Source organism: Arvicola amphibius, chromosome 1 (assembly GCF_903992535.2).
Source record: "Arvicola amphibius chromosome 1, mArvAmp1.2, whole genome shotgun sequence".
Taxonomy (NCBI): domain Eukaryota; kingdom Metazoa; phylum Chordata; class Mammalia; order Rodentia; family Cricetidae; genus Arvicola; species Arvicola amphibius.
This window is the reverse complement of record NC_052047.1, coordinates 147,621,816-147,634,356: the sequence shown is the minus strand read 5'-3', so window position 1 is coordinate 147,634,356 and position 12,541 is coordinate 147,621,816. Positions and strand designations below refer to the sequence as shown.

The 12,541-nt window shown below is 42.8% G+C and overlaps 1 pseudogene; it reads left to right on the top strand.

The window, feature by feature from the left end:
- The first annotated feature begins 1,928 nt into the window (after nucleotides 1-1,928).
- LOC119827529 lies at nucleotides 1,929-2,380 on the top strand (annotated as a pseudogene).
- The last annotated feature ends 10,161 nt before the right edge of the window (nucleotides 2,381-12,541 follow it).

Here is a 12,541-nt window from a genome sequence, read left to right as displayed (position 1 = left end):
TGCAGGAAGACATGGTGTTGGCAACATCTTGATCAGAAGGCAACAGGAAGTGAACTGAGAAATTAAGCATATATGGAGACCTGAAAGCCCACCACCACAGTAACACACTTCCTTCAACAAGGTCACACCCCCTAATATTGCCATTCTTTTGGGGGACTGTGGAATATTCCTTTACATTGTATGAATATATGTCACTGTGATTGGCTTAATAAAGAAGCTAACTGGCCAATAGCTGGACAGATAGAGGTTAGGTGGGACTGGCATACAAAAAGAGAGTGTGAAGAAGAGGAGGAGGGTGTGGGATTCCCCTCTGTATGCTGTGAATACCATTGGTTAATAAAGAACTGGTTTGGACCTATAGCAGGACAGAACAGAGGTATAAATAAAAATGAATGCTGGGAGAAAGGAGGCAGGGTCAGGGAGAAGCCATTGTAGTGAGGAGCTGCAGGCAGGCCTGCTTTTCATCCCGCCCAGCTCTCACATAGCTAGCTTAGCCCCGGAAATAACAACACAAAAACTGTATTCATTTAAACACTGCCTAGCCCATTAGTTTCAGCCTCTTACTGGTTAACTCTCATATCTTGCTTTAACCCATATTTAGTAATGTGTGTAGCACCCCAAGGTGGTGACTTAACGGGAAAGATTCAGCATGTATGACCTGGTGGATGGCTCCATGGTGTCTGTCTCAGAGAGGAGAGGCATAGTAGCTGACCAACTTCCCTTCTTCCCAACATTCTGTTCTGTCTACTCAACCCACCTATGTTCTGACCTATCAGGCCAAGCAGTTTCTTTATTAATTAACCAATGAAACAACAGATAGATAGAAACACTCCTACATCAAGCCATGGAGCTGCCACCAGAGACAGACTTGCTGAAACTTTGCCAGTAAGCCACAGTCACATGGCAATACACAGATGAATAGAAATGGGTTAAATTTAGATGTAAGAATTAGCCAATAAGAAGCTAGAGATAATGGGCCAAGCAGTGATATTCTATTAATACAGTTTCTGTGTGGTTATTTCAAGGCAACTGGGAATGAACAAGTAGCCTCCTACAACAGGAGGAGTCTCGGAAATCACAAGGAGACACAGAGAGAACTTGCTGTACTGAGAGAAGGTACCAAGCCATGTGGCAGAGCATAGATAAGAAATACTGGCTAATTTAAGATGTAAGAGTTAGCTAGTAATATGCCTAACCTATTGGCTGAGCATTTATAATTAATAATAATCCTCTGTGTGTTTATTTGAGAACTGACTAGCAGGAAAGAAAAGTCTGCCTACTGGTGTGGGAGGTCCTTCTGTATATGTGTTGTTTTTATTGGTTAATGAATAAAGCTGCTTTTGACCAATGGTTTAATAGAAATCCAAACAGAGATATATAGAGAAAAGAGGGAGAAGACACGTAGCCATCACAGGAGACAGATGCCTCCACCAGATCGCTGAAACTTTGCTGCTCGGCCACAACCTCATGGTGATGCACAGATTAATGGAGATGGGTTAGTTTAGGATATAAGAGCTAGCTAGAAACACGCTTAAGCTATTGGCCAAACATTTGCAAATGATACAGTTTCTGTGTGATTATTTCAAGTCAGACTGGCCAGGAAACAAACTAGTGGCCTCTGACTGTACCCTACAGGAGTCATTTTCTTTCAAACTACCACATTCCACTCCTTGGCCCCCAGAGGCTTGTAGCCATACCATAATGCAAAAATGCATTCACTCCAACTTCCAAAGTCCTCATAGTCTATCACAGTCTCAACAATGTTTAAAAGTTCAAAGTTCAAAGTCTCTTCTGAGATTCAAGCAATCTCTTAACTCAAATCCCCTATAAAATTAAAATTAGGGCCCGCGCTGGCCGGTGGTCCCTCTGCTCTTTCCTCCCATGGCTCATCGCCCACACCAGCCGTCCAGTCAACTAAGCTTTGGACCATGGCCAGCCTCTAGCGTAGCCTCATTGCCATCAAGCCAGATGGTGTGCAGCACAACCTGGTGGGCAAGATCATCAAGCGTTTTGAGCAGAAGGGGTTCCTCCTGGTGGCCATGAAGTTCCTTCAGGCTTCTGAGGAACACCTGAAGCAGCATTACATTGACCTGGAAGACCGTCCTTTCTTCCCAGAGCTGGGAAGTACATGAACTCAGGGCCTGTGGTGGCCATGGTCTGGGAGGGGCTCAATGTGGTGAAGACAGGCCGAATGACGCTGGGAGAGACCAATCCAGCTGATTCTAAGCCAGGCACCATTTGAGGGGACTTTTGCATTCAAGTTGGCAGGAACATCATTCATGGCAGTGAGTTAGTGCAAAGTGCAGAGAAAGAGATCAGTCTATGCTTTAAGCCTGAAGAACTGATTGACTACAAGTCTTGTGCTCATGACTGGGTATGAGTAGAGATGGACAGTTCTGGGTCCTTCTCAGCATTACTGAAGGATCCCTGGGCACAGCTCTTCATTCCACAGAATGGATCATCTTTTCTAAAACAATAAAGACTTTGGAACTGGGAAAAAAATCAAAAATAAAAATCAGATCACATACTGGGCTGGACAGATGGCTCAGTGGTTAAGAGCACTGGCTGCTCTTCCAGAGGTCCTGAGTTCAATTCCCAGCAACCACATAGTGGCTCACAACCATCTGTAATGAGATCTGGCGCCTTCCTCTGGCATGCAGGCATACATGGAGGCAGAATGTTGTACACATAATAAATAAATAAATCTTTAAAAAATCAGATCACATACTTCCAACACAGCCAGGCGGTGGAGGCACACATCTTTAATCCCAGCACTCGGGAGGCAGAGGCAGGTGGATCTCTGTGAGTTCCAGGCCAACCTGGTCTACAAGAGCTAGTTCCAGGACAGGCTCCAAAGCAACAGAGAAACCTTGTCTCAAAAAAACAAAAACAAAAACATACTTCTAACACATAATGACACAGGATATACATTATTATTCCAAAACATAGGGAAGGGAACATAGTGAGGAAATATTGGACCAAAGCAAGATGGAAAAATCACAGGGCAAGCTCCAAACTCTGCATCTTCATGTTTGATGTTGAAATGCTCTTCAGATCTCCAACTCTGTTCAGCTTTGTTGACTGCAACCCATGTCTTTCTCTTGGGCTGGTTCCACTCCCTGTTAGCAGCTCTCCTCAGCAACTGTCCTACAGTTCCAGCATCTCCACATCTTGGGGTCTCCATGTCAATCCAGGCTTCAACTTCACAGCTTCTCACAATGGCCTCTTTGGGCCTCCATTCAGAGACACCCCTGACACGTACCTGGCCCTAGCAGCTTTCCTTAGTTATGGAGGCAAATTCCATAAACTCTTTCTTCTATCCTTAACTCTATAGCCAGAGCCACGTGGCCAAAGTTCCCAAGTTCTGCTGCTTGATGGGGCACAATCACACCACAAGAACATTTGCTCAACTATGTTCATAACAGCATTATTTGTAATAGCCAGAACCTGGAAACAACCTAGATGCCTCTCAACTGAAGAATGCATAAAGAAAATGTGGTACATTTACATAATGGAGTACTACACAGCAGTAAAAAATAATGATATCTTTACATTAGCAGGCAAATGGGTGGACCTAGAAAAAAAAAAAGGAATCCTGAGTGAGGTAACCCAGACCCAGAAAGACAAACACAGCATGTACTCACTCATAAGTGGATACCAAACATAAAGCAAAGGATAACCAGCCTACAGTCCACAACCCCAGAGAAGCTTTTTCTCTGAACCCTTTTCCAGAAACAGATGGAAATAGATGTAGAGATCTATAGCTAACCACTGGGCCAAGCTCCAGTCAAAGAGAAGGAGAAGCAATCACATGAACAAAGGGGTCAAGACCACAATGGAGAAAACCACAGAATCAGCTGACCTGAACTAGTGGGAGATTACTAAATCTGAACTGACAACTGGGGAACCGGCATAGCACCAAACTAGGTCCTCTGAATACTGGTGACATTGGTGTGTCTTGGGCAGTATATGGGACCAAGATCTATCACCAATGCATGAACTGACTTTGTGGAACCCATTCTATATGGAGAGATGATAGGTTACTCAGCCTAGGCACGGGGAAGGGCGCTTGGTTCTGCCTCAATGAGATGATGAGATAGACTTAACCTCTCTGAGGAGTGAATGGGGGTTGAGGAAAAGGGGGAGCAGGAGGAGAAGAGAGAGGGGAACTGGTATTGGTACATAAAAAGTCAATAAATAGGGGCTGGAGAGATGGCTCAGTGGTTAAGAGCATTGACTGCTTTTCCAGAGGACCCCAGTTCAATTCCCAGCACCCACATGGCAGCTCACAACTGTCTGAAAATCCAGTTCCGGGGGATCTGACACCTTCACACCAATGCACATAAAATAAAGTTTTTTTTAAAAGTCAATAAATAAAGTTTTTAAAAAGGATGGATGTTACAGGATTTCACTGCCATCTTGACTGGAGGTAATCATGTAAAATGGGCCTAACTAGGAGACAACAGATCTCCAAGACAGTTTGGACTGGGATAGATTTTATATGATAATTTATGCCCTGTCCTAAACACAAGGTTTATAAGAAAATAAGATTTAAACTTTTAAATGCTTTTGTGCACAGAAATGTTCCTTGCCCTGGCAGCTAAACTTTGTAATTTAAGATGTCACTCAGGTGATAATTGTTTTAAAGACATGAAGAGATCATAAGGAACAGCTGTGGTTTGCAAATATATGGCAGAACTAGAGTCCCAAAGAGAGTCCAGTTACCAGTTTTAGAAATGCCAGTGCCAGGTGATAGTCACCAGAAGTCCCAGCCACAGTGAAATGGAGCAGGCTGAGATCTAAAAGACTGGCTATGAATATGCTGTTGAGGGTGGGGCCAAAGAGATGATCCAAGCCTATCAAAGGAAAAGGTACTTTATTTTTTATATTGCAGGAAGTCATTTAAGATAATTAAATTTTTTTAAGATTTATTTATTTATTATGTATACAACATTCTGCCTCAATGTATGCCCACACGCCAGAGGAGGGCGCCAGATCTCAGTACAGATGGTTGTGAGCCACCATGTGGTTGCTGGGAATTGAACTCAGGACCTCTGGAAGAGCAGTCAGTGCTCTTAACCTCTGAGCCATCTCTCCAGCCCAAGATAATTAAAATTTTTAAAGAATAGTTTCTAAGTTATTTAAATTTGTAAGGCTATGGGACATTTTTGCTTATAAGATGTTTTATATTAGCCGGGCGGTGGTGGCGCACGCCTTTAATCCCAGCACTCGGGAGGCAGAGGCAGGCGGATCTCTGAGTTCGAGGCCAGCCTGGTCTACAAGAGCTAGTTCCAGGACAGGCTCTAGAAACTACAGGGAAACTCTGTCTCGAAAAACCAAAAAAGAAAAAAAAAAAGATGTTTTATATTGTTAATATTTGGACTTAAAATAAAAGGCTAAAAACTAGGGCCACAGCCATAAGCACCAACTGGAATGTTCATTTCTTGTGATGCAGCAAGACAATGACCTAAGAAGTCTGGCAAAGGGCTTGAAGCAGTTTCTCAGCCCATTGAGTCTCGACCTTTTTACAGGAGTAGCCTGGGACCACCTGCGTGTCAGATGTTTGCATTAATATTTATAACAACGAGAAAACTATTGTTGTAAAATAACAATGGAAAAAATTTTGTAATGGAGGGTCACCACAACATGGGGCACTGTATTAGAGGTCAAAGCATTAAAAAAAAGTTGAGAACCAGGGGCTTAGAAAATGTTCCTCCTTACTCAACGTCCATCAAGCTTAAAAATGTATGTCTAGCCACCTTGTCTTTGCTAACTTTGCTAAACTTAAGCTATTTGAATAAACTGAGTCACATGAATGTTTTATGTTTCACTAAAAAGAGCTTCAATTCAAAATCATCATTTTCAAAGCTCAACCTGACAGAAATGTAATGTAAAGCTCTAGTTGTATAAAAAGCTGCTAAAGCTGCTAACCTATTGTACAGTGTTAAGGAATGGTCAAGTTTGTTAATTATAGCCATGCTATGTATTACTGATATAATTACAGAGTCTTACTTTGTCTCTTGTATATACTTTCAAAAGTTAAGCTTAAAAGAAGCAATAGAGCTGGGCCGTGGTGCTGCATGCCTTTAATCCCAGCACCCAGGAGGCAGAGGCAGGTGGATCTCTGTGAGTTCGAGGCCAGCCTGGTCTACAAAAGCTAGTTCCAGGACAGGCTCCAAAGCTACAGAAAAACCCTGATGTGAGATTCCCCTCTGTATGCTGTGAATATCATTGGTTAATAAAAGACTGTCTTGGGCCTCTGCAGGGCAGAATAAAGGTAGGTGGGAAAAACTAAACTGAGTGCTGGGAGAAAGAAGGTGGAGTCAGTGAGAAGCAATGTAGTCCCACTGGAGACAGATGCAGGAACATTACGCAGTAAGCCACAGCCTTGTGGCAATACACAGATTAATGGAGATGGGTTAATTTAAGATATCAGTTAGCCAGAAATACACTTAAGCTATTGACCAAATAGTATTGGAAATAATATGGTTTCTGTGTGAATATTTCGGGAGTCTGTTTGGCTGGCATGCAAACAAGTGGCCTCCAACGACAAACTGGAGCACTAACTTGGGTAACTACATCCACATAACAACCTGAGAAGGCTTGAAAAGGAATTATAGAACAAAAGAACAGAGTTAAGCATAGCTTAAGGCCATGGCTCCCTTAAGAGAGGTTTTCCTGATTCAGCAGCACCAAAAACAAAACAAAGAGCAAAAAAGCAAACAACAACAAAAGCAAAACAAAAACAAAAACAAAACCTGTGGGATTTCAAATGGTGGCTTCCTGGTCCATGCTGCCAGCATAAACTCTGCCTCTTTCAGGAGGTCAGCATTTAAATGGGGTTTGTGAGCAACATGTTACAAACAGCTTAATGGCACTACATAGATCCACTGCACACTTAGAACTGGGACAATGTACACAGCTTGCAGAGGCAGCAAACATGCCTCCACCATGCTGAACTGGGCAGAGCAAGCAGGCAGGGTTGTGTTGGTCCTAGACATGCCCTTTTAGCATTAAAAAAAGGGGGCACTTCTGATCAGAAAATAATTACAGATACACAATAAAGACAAATTCAGATTAAAAAAAGACCTCTAAATGGGTCACAATGTTGGATAAATGTATGTAGGCTTGGGAGAGAGAAGAAAAAGATTGTAGAGATTATAAAAAGAAGTAAATGGTTTTATTTTTTTTTTCTTTTTTCTTTTTCTGGTTTTTCGAGACAGGGTTTCTCTGCAGCTTTTTTAGAGCCTGTCCTGGAACTAGCTCTTGTAGACCAGGCTGGCCTCGAACTCACAGAGATCGCCTGCCTCTGCCTCCTGAGTGCTGGGATTAAAGGCGTGTGCCACCACCGCCCGGCTTAAATGGTTTTATTTAAATTGATATTTATTGAGCTCTATATTTTTCTTTGTTCCCCTCCCTGTAAAAGAAGTAAATGTTGGGCTGGGGAGATGGCTCAGTGGTTAAGAACATTGCCTGTTCTTCCAAAGGTCCTGAGTTCAATTCCCAGCAACCACATGGTGGCTCACAACCATCTGTAATGAGGTCTGGTGCCCTCTTCTGGCATGCAGGCATACATGAAGGCAGAATACAGTATACATAAATAAATTTTTTTAAAAAGAAAGCAACTGATGGACTTTGCCATTACAAGGCTTCAAATTTGCTGCTTGTGGAAAAGTCTGCTGGATACTATTGGCCTGTAGGCTGAAGATGGGTGCTCACAGAAGAACTTTGGGTGACTGTCCAGGCAGCAAGATGTCTCTGTCAATTCTAGAGTTTTGGAAGTTGCCTATAATTCACTTCCTGTTTACTTAGGTAATAATATAATATAATAGATAATATAATATAATAGTATAATAATAATATAATAAAGAAACTGTCTTGGGCCCACACAGGGCAGAACAGAGCTAGGCAGGGAAAACTAAACTAAATGTTGGGAGAAAGAAGGTGGAGTCAGCGAGAAGCCATGTAGCCCTGCTGGAGACAGATGCCAGAACTTTACCCAGTAAGCCACAGCCTAGTGGCAATACACAGATTAATGGAGATGGATTAATTTAGGATATGAATTAGCCAGAAATATGCTTAAGCTATTGGCCAAACAGTATTGGAAATAATATGGTTTCTTTGTGATTATTTTGGGAGTGTGGGTGGCTGGGAAATGAACAAGCGGCCTCCAACAACAAAACCCTGTCTGGAAACAAAACAAAACAAAAAAAGGAAGTAACTAGAAACAAAGTTGTCTGTTCAGTTATACCTGGGCAGCCCTCAAAAACTTCAGAAATCTGTAAATATGGCATTTAAATGTTGATTTAAAAAGCTTATTATATCAGACAGAGACTCCCAAATCCTCCTAGTGACCAAAAGTCTCCAAAGAAAATTATGGGCACCACAATGTCTCCACCTGGATCATGTCATTGCTGACCACTGAGCAAGATGCCCCAATGCAACACTTGCTGTCAGGACCCTATCCAGGTTGTGGACAGGTAGCAGGACATTGGAGAATTGATTGCACCACTTTTGCCTAGACAAAATAAGATCTGCCTTTTTCATGCACCTATTCTACAGGAAAACAAGACAAAACAAAACAAACTCTTACCTTATGGGTCTGGCGAAGACTTCCTGCTATAGAGACGTGTGTATGGCTCACTGGGTATGGACTGGTCCTTGTCATTTTTAAAATTATTTTATTGATGTTTTAGCATCATGTATGTCTGTGTGAGAGTGCTGGATCCTGGAGTTACAGACAGTTGTAAGCTGCCATATGGGTGCTGGGAATTGAATCCGGGTCCTCTAGAAGAGCAGTCAGAGCTCTTAACCACTGAGCCATCTCTCCAGCCCCATCCTTGTCATTTTTAATAGATTCGGAAGCTGCTTGGTCTATATCCAGGTATAATTTATCCTTTGGATCTCTGATAATATTGATGGTTGTGCTAACCATGACTTTGTCAGCTTAGCAGTAGGCAACCACATTCTTCCCCAAGACTACAGCCAGCTTGTTAGCTCATTTTATTTATTTATTTATTTATTTATTTATTTATTTATTTATTTATTTATTTATTTTGGTTTTTCGAGACAGGGTTTCTCTGTGGCTTTGGAGCCTGTCCTGGAACTAGCTCTTGTAGACCAGGCTGGTCTCGAACTCACAGAGATCCGCCTGCCTCTGCCTCCCGAGTGCTGGGATTAAAGGCGTGCGCCACCATCGCCCAGCCGTTAGCTCATTTTATATATAAAAATCAAGCCTTGATATGAGTCTTAAAAAAAAGGTCTTAGGGGGGCTGGAGAGATGGCTCAGTGGTTAAGAGCACTGCCTGCTCTTCCAAAGGTCCTGAGTTCAATTCCCGGCAACCACATGGTGGCTCACAACCATCTGTAATGAGGTCTGGTGCCCTTTTCTGGCCTGCAGACATACACACAGACAGAATATTGTATACATAATAAATAAATATTTTAAAAAGGTCTTAGGATATAAAAGCTTATAAGCTTTAAGGGTCTCAGAAAATGATTTGAGATGCAAGTGCAAGTTATAAAAAATATTAAATAATTTAAGATATAAACAATGTTTCAGATTGTTTTCCCCTCTATGGTATAAAAGTTCAGAGTGTAGTATTTAATAGAACTCTAACAAGCTGGTTGAGCAGAGACTGTTTGATGCTCAGTCACAAGCTCGAGATTTTGGATTTATTTTGGTTGTCTTACAAATATAAACTTAAAAGTGCTTCTCATCAGGCCAAAGATATCTCTGTCCAATCTGTACCTGGTTCTCAGGAGAGAAGAAAGATGTCCGTGCTTCTACCCCAAATCTGTAGTTTTAGCCTGGACGCGGAGGTTTGAGTCCATTCCTGCTGTTTTACAGATGCTTATTACCTTTTTTTTCTACAATATGGATTTTAGTACAGATTGATGATACTAATATAGTTAAAATTTTTATGTCCTTTTGTAAAATAAAAATTCTATAGGCTTCAGGTAACAACCTGGATCCACTTCTCACAGGTCACAATGATTCCAGATAAGTATAACCTAAATTTTCCCCACCTGTCTATTCCTGAGGATGACATTTTGATATTTTTCTCTCCCCTGGTCTTGGGACTCCTCCCCTTCCCACTTACTAAGACTATGGATCTGAAAGTTTCAAATGTAATATTTTCCTTTAAGTTCTCTCTCTCTCTCTCTCTCTCTCTCTCTCTCTCTCTCTCTCTCTCTCTCTCTCTCTCTCTCTCTCTCCCTCCCCCCCCGGTTTTCTGAGACAGGGTTTCACTGTGTAGCTTTGAAGCCTGTCCTGGAACTTGTTCTGTAGACCAGGCTGGCCTCAAACTCACAGAGATAAGCCTGCCTCTGCCTCCCGTCTGGTTTAAGTTCATAAATTTTAACTTCTGTTAAACTTGTCTCAACAGGTTTCCACTTGGCTGACACATTCAAGTATCAGTTGCTGCTCTGAATGACTGCAAGCCTTGGACTTGCTGAAAGCTGATGTGGACCAGTCCTGCCCATGTGAACCAGATGCCCCTGATGAGCGCCCCACTGCCTAGATTCCCTCCTTGCCTTTGATCAGCCTTTCATCCTTCTTGGGCCCTGATAACAATGCCCCAATGTCAGCTTGCAGTAGTTATAGAAAAGAACTCATCATCCCATATTCCCTGCCCAGAATAGGTTGAAATGCTGAGAGAAAGAGGAACTCCCTAGCATGGGGACAAAATGACTACCTATAATGCCCATTGACATATCAGAAAAATAGGTACAGAGTTGTTAATTAATGGATTTATTAACTAAAATGGTTCTACAATAAGATAAGACACTTTGGTTCTTTATGCAGAACCACAGAACCAAAGAGGACATTCAGGATTATAATTGCAATTTCGTTGTTCTCAAAGATCAGAGCTACAGGGCCTGGTAGCAGAAGATGGTCACTGCCCTAGAAAAAATCTGTTAGGTAATGGTTCTTAGATCCTGGATACCATTCCCTTGAACTCCTGGGCAAGCAGAATCCATGATTGGGTCCTGTCATCTCATCGGTGCCTATGAAGGAGAGAATGTAGGGCCCAGCCATGACAAACTCAAGAGAGGCCTGAGTTTCAAATTAAACCACCCAGGCACCACCTAGGAACAGACCATCCTAGAGGAAAGCACCTAAAGCTCCAGTCATTGTAGACAGGATCACCTGATGTCCTTAGCTCAGCACACACCCGTCCCCTTTCACCAGAGCAGCCCTAGACAAACATCAGCCAATCAGGAGTCCCGAACCTTAGAAATCCCTTACTCCAACCTCTGCAGTGATAAAATCCCCACCCCAATTTAACTCAAGACTCTGATCTTGCCAATGCATTGGACACACAGAGAATCCAAGTTTGAACTTGAATAAAGGCTCTTTGCTTTTACATACGGACTTGGTCTCCCTGTTGGTTTTTTGGGAAACTGCGATCTGGACATAACTGGTTCAGAGATTAAGAGCACAGTCTGCTCTCCCAGAGGTCCCAGGTTCAACTCCCAGTACCCACAGGATGACTAACAACTGCTGTAGAATGGGTGTGTGTTCACGGCAGGGGAGGCCCACAGAAAGAAGACATAAAGCACCTAAAGATGGATCTAGCCTCTCCAGCTGCAGGGGCTCTGCCTCTGTCCTTTATCATTCCCCAGTCCTTTATCATTGTTCTCCAATTTACACCTTCAGCAAGTTGATTTCCATATCCCTAAAACATCCTAACCAAGCTTCCAAAGGGACAATGACCAATGAAATTCTTAATTAAGGAATATCTCCGTGTGCCAGATTTTTCCCAACCAGTTTTGCATAGGCTTCGTACCCTCGGGAAACTCTCAGACATGGCTCACACATTTTAAACGGAGGGTGCTGAAGATAAAGGGCAGATTCAGGCTCCTTGCAGACACTCCAGAGCCAGTTGTAGCCGGGTAGAAGTTCTCCCTACAAACAACTTTCTGTAACTCCAGTTCTAGGGAATCTGATTACATGCACATGGTATATAGACATACGTGTTGGGAAATACTCATACATATAACATGAAAAATTTAATATTTTAATAGAAATCCATTGCATTTCTATATATTAGCAACAGCCAATGTTATATGCACTTGCTTTTCCAGGCTGATGGGTCATGGTGCAAAGGGCTCCATGCTGTGCCTGCCCGAAAGCTGTGCTGAGAGTGGAGTCAGACTGACCCTGAGAGTGGCTCAGAGGTTGAACTCCTGTGCTCTCAAAACTGGAGGACTGTGCCCTTGAAATCAGTAGAAATGAGAGTGTGGCCATCTGGGGCACGGTCCTTGGGGCCATGCAGAACACATGCTGGAGAGGGTTTCTGAATGATGAAAGTGGGAGTGGCCGGGTGGTGGTGGCACACACCTTTAATCCCAGCACTCCAGAGTCAGAGGCAGCTGGATCTCTGTGAGTTCAAGGCCAGCCTGGTCTACTAAGCAAGTTCCAGGACAGTCAGGGCTACACAGAGAAACCCTGTCTCAAAAAACAAAAACAAAAAAGAAAAAAGAAAGAAAGAAGGGGGGCTGGAGAGATGGCTCAGCGGTTAAGAGCATTGCCTAC